The following is a 10,389-nucleotide window of genomic DNA, read 5'->3' on the forward strand; positions in this document are numbered from 1 at the left end:
TCCATGGACAGTAGAACGAAGGATGATAATAAAGCACCCCAGTAAAGTCAACTCAGAAATATTACATGTAAAGAATGCAGCATTTATTAATAGCTCGGATACATTAATCTAGGTATACGACAATATACCTATATCTGGATAATGAAAATCTTGAGCATCCATAACATCGAACCGAGAATAATAAAATTCCCTAGGCATAGTATGGGAAAACGGAATTCGAAGTTGATTTTATCGTTCCTACGCAGGGCATTTATAACAGGAACCCAAAAAATAAAACTCTAAACATCTAAGTAGCTTGAATCACGCCTCTATTTTTGCGAGCCTCTTATAACGTTGAGCGAATTATTTATATATTTAAGAACGGAAGAAGTCAAGCTATCTCCATGGATGGATTTGAAGTTGTTTGTCAGATTTACACGTGCAAAAAAATTGCAGAACAAAAAAAGAACAGAAATGTTTTGCAATGGAGCAGACGAGGCATTAAGAAAACTTCAAGCAATGGAAGTATTGGAAAATTGGAAGTAAGCCAAATCCAATAAAGTACAATGCAAATGGCACTTCATGAACAACAAAAACATCGAGAGAATTTAGTGTTGAGAAGAGAACTGAGTCCAAAAACAAATATAAGTAAATTGCGTCATAAATGCTTGCACCATAAAATAGTTTTAACATCATAAATTGGAGGAAGAATCAGCGAAACTTGAAGATTGCATACTAATACAAGGATTTTCTTCCTATATACAGAACAATCGGCGTAACATAAAAAGACAATTTCAAGGCAAGTGACTAGCACATGTAGAATCCAAGTAGAAAACAGCCGCATTTGGAATGTAATAAACAGTGCTTCAAAGAAATCAAAGATTCTGCAAATAGTATGTAACCGTAAAACTTCTTTCCACTCTTGATCCACACACGCACGGACACATATAAACACACATACACACACACACACACACACACACACACACATACACACACACACACACACATACATACATACATACATACATACATACATACATACATACATACATACATACATACATACATACATACATACATACATATATATATATTTATGCACTTTTGTATAGCTAGGTGTGTTAGTATATATATGTGTATGTACATTATCTATCTATATATATATATATATATATACATACATACATACATACATACACACACACATATATATATATATATGTGTGTGTGTGTGTATAAGTATGTATGTATGTATGTATGTATATCTATATATGCATGGAGCTCTCATGTGTTTCCTACAAAGTAGCAACATTATTTATTCAAGGCTGAAAGCTAAACCTGGAGAAAGGACTAACATACACAAAAAAGCGAATGTCACAAGATATAAAGTAGAAATAGAAAATAAAAATTAAAAAAATACGATTTAAAGGAAAATATCACAAAGGGTAGAATGGAAACTATGCTACTTCGTGGATAATAATCTTACATAGATTAATATTTCTAACTGCGACAACCACTTGCGGTTGACAAGCAGGAAATTAAAAATTAAATCAGAAAGGTTTATAGTACTAGCTCGGGATCAATGCCTCCAGAAACGACAATATCAGATGCTGTCAGAAAAATGTAAATCGCACTGTAAAGTGGAGTATAAGGAACAATTCAAGAACAAAATTGAACATATACTTAATATATCTGTACTACGGATAATAGAAGCCAAAAACAGTTCCAGCAAAACATCTAATAACCCAATAGAGAATTCTGTATGCTTCTCTATGATAGAATCTCACATATGAGTGAATTGAAAAAATTAAATCACCTGGGGTTATTTGAGCAATAAGTAAGCAAAGACACCTTCCACGAATGCAGGAATATTTAAAAATCTAACACCACAAGAAGGAACGATTTTAATATGAACAGTTGATCTATATACAGTACAAATTTTTCAGGATAAGAAATTAAGCCTTTACTGATAAGATTAGGTGTTCTGAAGAGAATGAAATAACACTTCTGCTGCTTGGATTTTTCTAGTCTGAGGTGGTATCACATGTGATGAGATTTAGTTATGTCTCAAGTTGCAGAAGGTGATTCTGGAGTTGAGGAAAATAGGGCATGGAGAACTCCTGGCCACAGAATATGTGTGACCCCCGTGTGTAGTTATGTCCTGATATCACTTGAAATAGTCTTTTTGTCTAACAGTTTAAATGACCTGTGCTTCATGGTCAAGATTTTTAGAGCAGGAATATAGAAGACTAAACTATAGAAATCGGCAGACAACAACTGAAAATCTCTGTTGTATCCTCCTAACAAACAACACAAATTTTCAAGATTTGCTCACCGAATATCAGCAATTTTGAGTGGAGGGGGCTTAGTCGACTACATTGGCCCTGGTATGTGAATCGTACTCAGGATTTGAAATCAAAAGGCATACAGACGGAACACATAGGGCAAGGTATTTTTACCAATTCTCAAAAGATCTGCCAGATCGATGCCTTATAATTTGTGATACAATAATATCACTTCTAATGGCTGTGCATCTTAGAAATTATAAGATATAACATGTGAGAAACCATATAATTTTTGTCCATTTTGTTCATTGGTCTTGTAAGTATTTGCTTAAAAGCGTAACCATAGCTATTCCTTATTTCCTGCGCTTTAAAATTTTTAAGATTAATTTTGTAATGAAAATTAATTCTAGATGTTTTGTGTTACATAAAAAAGAAAAGTCGTTCTCTTTAGTGCTTCTTCATATGCTTGGCTTAAATCTGATTTTATTAGTGAATGAAACTAAGTAGTCTTTCCAAAGCTTATTAAGAACAGATCCCTAATGTTTGATATAAGCAATGCAAAAATACGAGAGGACGAGTGATAGAAGATATAGTGAGACAAGTTAAAACGACACCAGACATAATGACTAAATATCTACGAGGAAATAAACTTTTAATCATGAAGTAATGAATTCTCCGATTAAGTTGCATTATTATATAAGAAAGCGTAATAGCAGAGTGCAAAGTAATGACCACTTGATATTTAAAGTTGTAAGTATTCAAACGAGTTCTGTTTTGCAACACTATATCATATTATAATACAATATCTTGTATCAATAGTTAATATACTGCAACAAACTTGGATATTTAGATATAGTGATACGACGCAAGATTTTAATTAAGTTCACGTCGAATTCTTTACAGTAAAATCGACAAAATAGCAGCAAAGTAATGTGGTAATCAAACCATAGCCTCATAAACAATAATACTTATATTGCTGAATCAACAACACCAGTATCAAAATGAAAATAGGAATTTTTACAAAAATACCTGAAACATTAAGCAGTGAGAGAACGTTCAAATTTTAAGCAATCATACCTAATTGGGCAGATGGTTGAAATTGTGAACAATAAGAACAACTATAACAAATTCAATGATGCATCAACAACAACACGACTGGCCAGTGCAATGGTAATAAAAACAACTACAAGTGTAAAGAACAAGAGTGTGCATATGACCTTTGATTTACTCGTTCAAAATAGCAGCCGAAAATTCCTGAAATTAAACACCTCAATTTTAGACCGAGAACATATGTAGTGAATAATGAGTTTTCAATGACACTAAAACCAAGATAGTCATAGTGCTGGATGGTCTTTGATATTAAGTTTACTCAAAAACAATCCGACATACGGCAAAACACCCCCTCTGCCATCGAACCCAACAACGACACATGAAATAGTAACAGCAATAGTAATTCAACAGTTCCTATAATTTTAATATTTATGTAGTGTTACTATTATGCCTTTCGAAAAAATACTTATTGTTGTCGCTGCTTCTATATTCCATCAACCAGAGATTTATCTATCTAAATAAATTTGAAGGGTGATGAGATATCGGTGAGAAACACAAGAAGGGGCTTGAGACTTTGGGGATATAGTGTTACTGAAGTAAAACAATAAGCATACATTCATACGTAGTCTATATGTACATAGTCGCTTGGCCGGATAGAATTAGCAGTCAGGTCTCTCTTGGACTGGAACTGATCGTCTTAGAATAGGATGGATTTCATAATGCGATCCGATGTGGAATGCAGCAAGAAAAGGATTTCATTGCTACGGTTGGAATATCAATAAGGATACTTCTGCTGTATCAGGTGGAGCTAAACAAGTACAATGTTCAATGTTCAAAGTTCACAGGGACGTACAGAGAGAAATGCATATTGGTGTTTTCGCTATCACATTAATATATATATATATATATATATATATATATATATATATATATATATATAAAACAAAGGAGGTAGCGTTTTCCCCTGTTTTATGTTAAAAAATGCTAATAGGAACGATGAAAGCCATAATGTGTGTTTATCAGACATTAGGAGTGAAAGAATCTAACGTTTGAGACATTTCTCACTTTCAGGAGCAGTTTAAGAGAGATAGTGATAGGGAGAGAAATAGCGGGAGCAGAATTTGCAAACGAGAAAGAGAATCAAATAATAATGCTATGTAGTGCAGTTGATGTGACAAAAGAGGAGAAAAGAGCCAAGGTGTGTTTGTGCGGGAAGTGTGAAAGTTGCACGTTACGGTGAATGTTGGGTGAGTGAACAGTGGTAGAGTAATTATCTTTATGTTATTATTTTATAAATTGATATTATTTCTGTGTAACTCTTTTCATTATTCTAAGTATTTGTTTTTAAAATTTATTTGCTAGCTCTTAATTATTATATTGTTAATTGGTTCTACTTTATAATTAGTCCCCACTTTATGTATGTCTTCTTTTATTATCTCATTGTTTTTTTTTTCTGTAGTTATGTTTTCTGTATCCTCTGCATTTTACATTTCATCCTTCTTGCATAAATTTGATATGTTTCGGTGTGTTTTATCGTGAAGTTATTCTACTTCTTTTCTTTTTGTTCTTATTCACTTTATTCTTTTCCATCAGCGTTTTCATATACTGCCCTGTTTTCTCTCTCAATTATCTTACTTTACTTGGTTCATATATCAGACAATACATGTCTATTACAGGTATAAAGATGTGAAGTAAAAATCCGCCAGCTACTCCAGGATTTCAGCATATTCTGTATTTCAGAGAGATGAAAAACGAACGAACACGAAGAAGCATATTCTTTGATCACTGGCCCAGCAATAATGGTCCCTAGAGAAACGGTTCAAATATCCTGGAAATGAAGTAAAATAAGTGCCAGCAACGCCATTAGAACAGGGATTTTCAACGAGGCGATACAAGTATTGAAAGAAAGCAACCACCTACCAAGAGAGAGCATCATGTTAGCAGAAATGCTATTAAGAGAGTTTTTATTCTCATTCTTTTATGATTTTTGCGCTATCGTTTGTTTTATTGTTATTGGTTTTGCTAACATAAGATGTTATATCTTCGAATCGTTGCATCGGTAATGTTTCGCATACAGCTACGGTTTAACTGAGCGTGTAACAAAAGTGTACTACTTGATATACGAGGGCTCACTTTATTGAATCTCTGTGACTTTTAAGATGAGATATACATTTTTCCCTAACTGCTTGTACCTTATAGAAATTATGTACTGTAACACGTTACAAGCAGCGGTTAGATAGAATCTAAAGATAAGTACTATATATTGCTATATCTATATTGGGGACCACTCGGTATAACATTACCATATTTTTCCTTTGTTGTTGCTTCATGAAACAATCACTAGCAGGTGCTAGCTAGATACCTAGAGTAAGTATTGCCATTTAATGATGGTCTTTCACGGAATACTGTAGATATAAAAAGATATAGAATTAATTTAGATTCAATATCTATCTATCTATCTATCTATCTATCTAGGTAATACGAGATATATATATATATATGTGTGTGTGTGTGTGTGTGTGTGTGTGTGTGTGTGTGTGTGTGTGCGCGTGTGTGTGTGTGCGTGTGTAAAATTCTATATATATATATATATATATATATATATAGAGAGAGAGAGAGAGAGAGAGAGAGAGAGAGAGAGAGAGAGAGAGAGAGAGAGAGAGAGATACAAGGCATGTATAATAGAATAGTATTCAGGAAAAATTATTCGGTATAACAAAGAAAAAAAAACATTATATAAAATGTGAGCTGCGTTGTTGGGGATGATTTTTTTAAAATTTCATAAATGTTGTATTTCGATGAGATGCTTTCCAGTAATTTATTTACACCTTTTTTAATAACACGAAATTGTCAAGTACACCAGGTGTTCTTTGTATCTTGTATTGCCAGACACATTCCGCTCTTTCGACGACTGGGTTTTGTGTACTTTAAAAATATACATTAGCAGATATATATCTGTCAGATGGCATAGGCATACCAAATGAATAGGTATGTTTCGTTTTTTTAAATCTTCAACGATATATCAGCCTCATTTTGCTATGGTCAGTGTGAATTGTAAAATTCCATAATTTGATTTTTTTTGGTTGCAATTAATGGTAGAAAATGGTGTTAATAGCAGGATGTATTATGCTTTGCACTATACTATTTGTGTAGTATGTAGTGAGGCCAGCCCGATCAGGCCAAGCTTTTATATTCCGTTGGATCCAAAATAAAGTCTTGAAATCTATGCAGAGGTCTATCTATCTTTCTGAGTTTTAAGGCCATCACACTTCGTTTTAATTCTATGAATTCTGACGTTTTCGGTTCGTAATAGGCCAGCCTTATTTCTATGTAATTGATTCTTATTTTTCTCTATTTTTCTGCCTCGTTAATTACAGGACAAAATCTCTTCATTTTTTGTGGTCTCTTACTAAGATGAAATCAATGGCTTTATTTATGTTTACTTGCTAATTGATGCTGTTTGCTGGAATATCTCATGTTGAATAAGTAGCATACTACAACAACAGCAAGAGAAGAAAACAATAGTAACAACAGAAAAATTATCACAAAGGAAAACAAATGTGTGACAGCAGCTGCAGCTGGAGAATTGGAAGCATCATCGGCAGCATCAGCAACAACGGCAATCTCGGCAACTTTAGCGGAAGTGGCAGTAATAGCAGCGACAGCAGTAGCAGCGACTGCAGTTGTGGCAGCAGCAGTAACAAAAGAAACAATTGAAACGACGGCAACAACTCCAGCAACAGCAGCATCGTGGATATGACGAAATCAATAGCACTGGAAGAGCATAAACCAATAACACTATCATCAGCATCTATAGCATGCTATCTTTCACTGGAGTAGTCTCCACTATACTGACTTTCTGCAGTAGATATGTTGACGAAATCTGAAAAGGTACCTGATTTAGAAAATCTGATGCGATAAGGTTAGAGCTCGTGTCTTCTCTTGAAACTCTAGTTGCAACTGTTAGAAAGATTCTTATGCATCGTAGTTGAAGTGTAATAATCATTGGAGACAGTCAGAAATGTATAAGTAAACAAGACCTTCCACGGCGGGGATTGAAGATATATCTAGGGAAAAGGGAAAAACGGTTCAACGATGTCGAGATCCTATTTAAAACTGGGGTCCTGGCAGTGCAACAGTCTGTGGTGAAAAACCACAGAAGAACGTCGCTCTCTTCCCGGCTTATATGATATGAATGGTTGTAAAAGGAACACTACCAGCAGTTACGCCAGAGATCTAACAAGCATAATACTGGAGAGAAGTGAAAAACAACTGGGTGTGAAAAGAACGAGGAAGGAAACATTCCATGTAATCAGGGATTAAGTGTTAGCAGGCCGTTAATTATTAATCGTAAATGACATTGTATTTTAATAAAGATTTACACAGAGCCCACTCGCCATTGTTGATGTTTGTGTTGCTTTCTTGTTGTTTAGGCTGACGGCAATCTAGATCGTGCAGATTAATATGTAATTAATTGCAGCCGAGACCATTCTGCATAATGTGTTTATTCCTATGTCGACGCAGTTGTTTTCCCATAATTTTTTTTTGTTCTTGCTTTGGAGAAATTTGTCCTCTATATCCAGCATGTAGATCGAGCTCATGACAGCTCTTTCAGTGGCACGACAGAATGGAAACATAGAGTTAAGTACAGCGACCAGTATTCCAGTTTTTACTTTGCTGGGAGATGAGAATAATTACTGCGATATACTACACTCTGGCATACATATATCTTTGTAAGCACAAGAAGCCTTATCTGCTTTACATTTGTTTTCAGACAGTGTGCATAAGCAAAGAATATACATAATATAATACATTCCTGTTTTGGATAGTTTTTCGATGGCACTACTGCAATGCCTCTACAATGACTCGAACCTGAAATACCTGACTGGTATTTTATCACTAAGAATATTGATAGTCCATTAATCACACATATATGCACTCGTATGCCTGCATAGAAGAGCAGATTCTGTAACTTTATAGAAAGGAAATAAAAAGAAACTCTTGTTTGCTACCACAGTAATGAACACATAGAGTATGTCGTAAAATACTTTCACGTACACACGCGCACGCTCGTCCCGCACGCACGCACACATATATCCATATATCCATATTTTGTTTTGATTTCCACGAATGAAACTTTCTTGAATATTGACGCTATGCTTGCTAGCAAGTTCGAAAGATTATGATTCCAATGAAACACGTGTTTACATTCCCATTTCATTAGCTAAATCAGTAAGCATTTAGTTATTTTCATTTGGACTAACGAATGAGCAGGATATTACAATAAACATTTAAAGATAACCTTCCCTTGACTTCAGGCTGTTGTCATTAAGTAATTCTATCATTGAAAAACATATCCAAGATAGTATTTTGCCTTTGGATAAAACATATAATGTCCATTTAAGCTGATTCCTTCTGAATTAACGTCAACATACGAAGTTTGCTCCATTATGCTACATGAATGTTGTCACCCACTTATGTATTTTCCTCTGACACTCTCTCTCTCTCTCTCTCTCTCTCTCTCTCCCTCTCTCCCTCTCTCTCACTCTCTCTCTCCCTCTCTCTCACTCTTTGTATGTGTTTCTCTCTCTCTCTCTCTCACTCTCTTTTCATCACACGCACACATGAACTTTTTCTCTTCTCCCAACACTTTTTGTGTATGTATAAATATTCTTTTCTACTCTAGGCACAAGGCACGAAATTTTTGGGGAGGGGGCCAGTCGATTAGATCTCCCCCGTACGCAACTGGTACTTAATTTATCGACCCCGAAAGGATGACAGGCAAATCCGACCACGACGGAATTTGAACTCAGTACGTAAAGACAGACGAAATACCGCTAAGCATCTCGCCCGGTATGCTCACATTTTTGCCACCTCGCCACCTTTGTGTATGTGTAAATATTGTTGAATGAAAATTTATTTCCATAACAAAACTCTTGTTTCTCAAATCATCCCAACATAGCGTTTCTTAAAAACGATAAAATACTATACTCTAACATCCATGCTGTCTCAAAAGATAATAAGTATTCAGATACAAATACTAATATGTTTTGGCACTCCGTCGCTTACGACGTCGAGGGTTCCAGTTGATCCGATCAACGGGACAGCCTGCTCGTGAAATTAACGTGCAAGTGGCTGAGCACTCCACAAATACGTGTACCCTTAACGTAGTTCTCGGAGATATTCAACGTGGCACAGTGTGACAAAGCTGACCCTTTGAATTACAAGCACAACAGAAACAGAAAGTAAGAGTGAAAGAAAGTTGTGGAGAAAGAGTACACCAGGGTTCGCCACCATCCCCTGCCGGAGCGTTGTGGAGCTTTAGGTGTTTTCGCTCAATAAACACTCACAACGCCCGGTCTGGGAATCGAAACCACTATCCTATGACCGCGAGTCCGCTGCCCTAACCACTGGGCCATTGCGCCTCCACCACAAATACTAATATACACTGGTATGAAAAGCAGACTTACATTTCGAGCTACTTCGAATTAAACCCCGTTTCTTTTCTGTAAGTCATATCTTCGTAGGTGTACGACCCTGCAAATAGTTCAATATTTCTTCGCCAAAGAAGGGAAAAATTAATGCTTGTGGAGGGCGTCATTGTTTTGCAGAGATTTTGCATGTATCAGATTACAGTCCCCGTTTTGGACTGAATCTTAGTTAGATAATAGCATTATTTCGGAAACCGCACGAGATGTATGGGTTAAATTGGCCAAATACATGTGTTGTGTCTCATAGTTTGAAAGATGGTATTCTGTTTCGAGGAAGTTATTCTCCTTTTATAAATTATTTCTGATGCAAGAAATGTGTAAAGTGATGAGTCACCAAAAAGTAAGATGATGTACATAAGGTATTCATTTGTCATGGGTTTTTCAGTTATGTTCGGCTCTCTTTCTTTCTTTCTTTCTTTCGTTCTTTATCTCTCTCTCCCTATCTCTCTTCCTCTATTTCTCCCCACTACGTTCTTTCGTTGTTTCTTTTTTTATCTCTCTTTTGTTTTTTTTTTGTCGGCCTCTCTCTCTCTCTCTCTTTCTCTCTCTCTTTTATTTTTCTATGTGTGTGTGAAAAGAAG

The 10,389-nt window shown here is 35.4% G+C and overlaps 1 long non-coding RNA gene across 2 annotated transcripts in view; it reads left to right on the forward strand.

The window, feature by feature from the left end:
• The window catches only part of LOC149135628 (uncharacterized), a 102,793-nt gene extending 94,349 nt beyond the window's left edge, over positions 1–8,444 (forward strand). The window contains exons 3-4 of one of the 2 annotated variants that reach the window (XR_016241931.1): positions 4,994–5,253; positions 6,695–8,444. This is a non-coding gene — a long non-coding RNA (uncharacterized LOC149135628). Of the gene's footprint in view, positions 1–4,993; positions 6,392–6,694 lie in introns of those variants that run through there. The other variant, XR_016241930.1, reaches the window with a different exon arrangement.
• The last annotated feature ends 1,945 nt before the right edge of the window (positions 8,445–10,389 follow it).

This window comes from Octopus bimaculoides, chromosome 5 (genome assembly GCF_046866305.1).
Source record: "Octopus bimaculoides isolate indiv1 chromosome 5, ASM4686630v1, whole genome shotgun sequence".
NCBI lineage: Eukaryota > Metazoa > Mollusca > Cephalopoda > Octopoda > Octopodidae > Octopus > Octopus bimaculoides.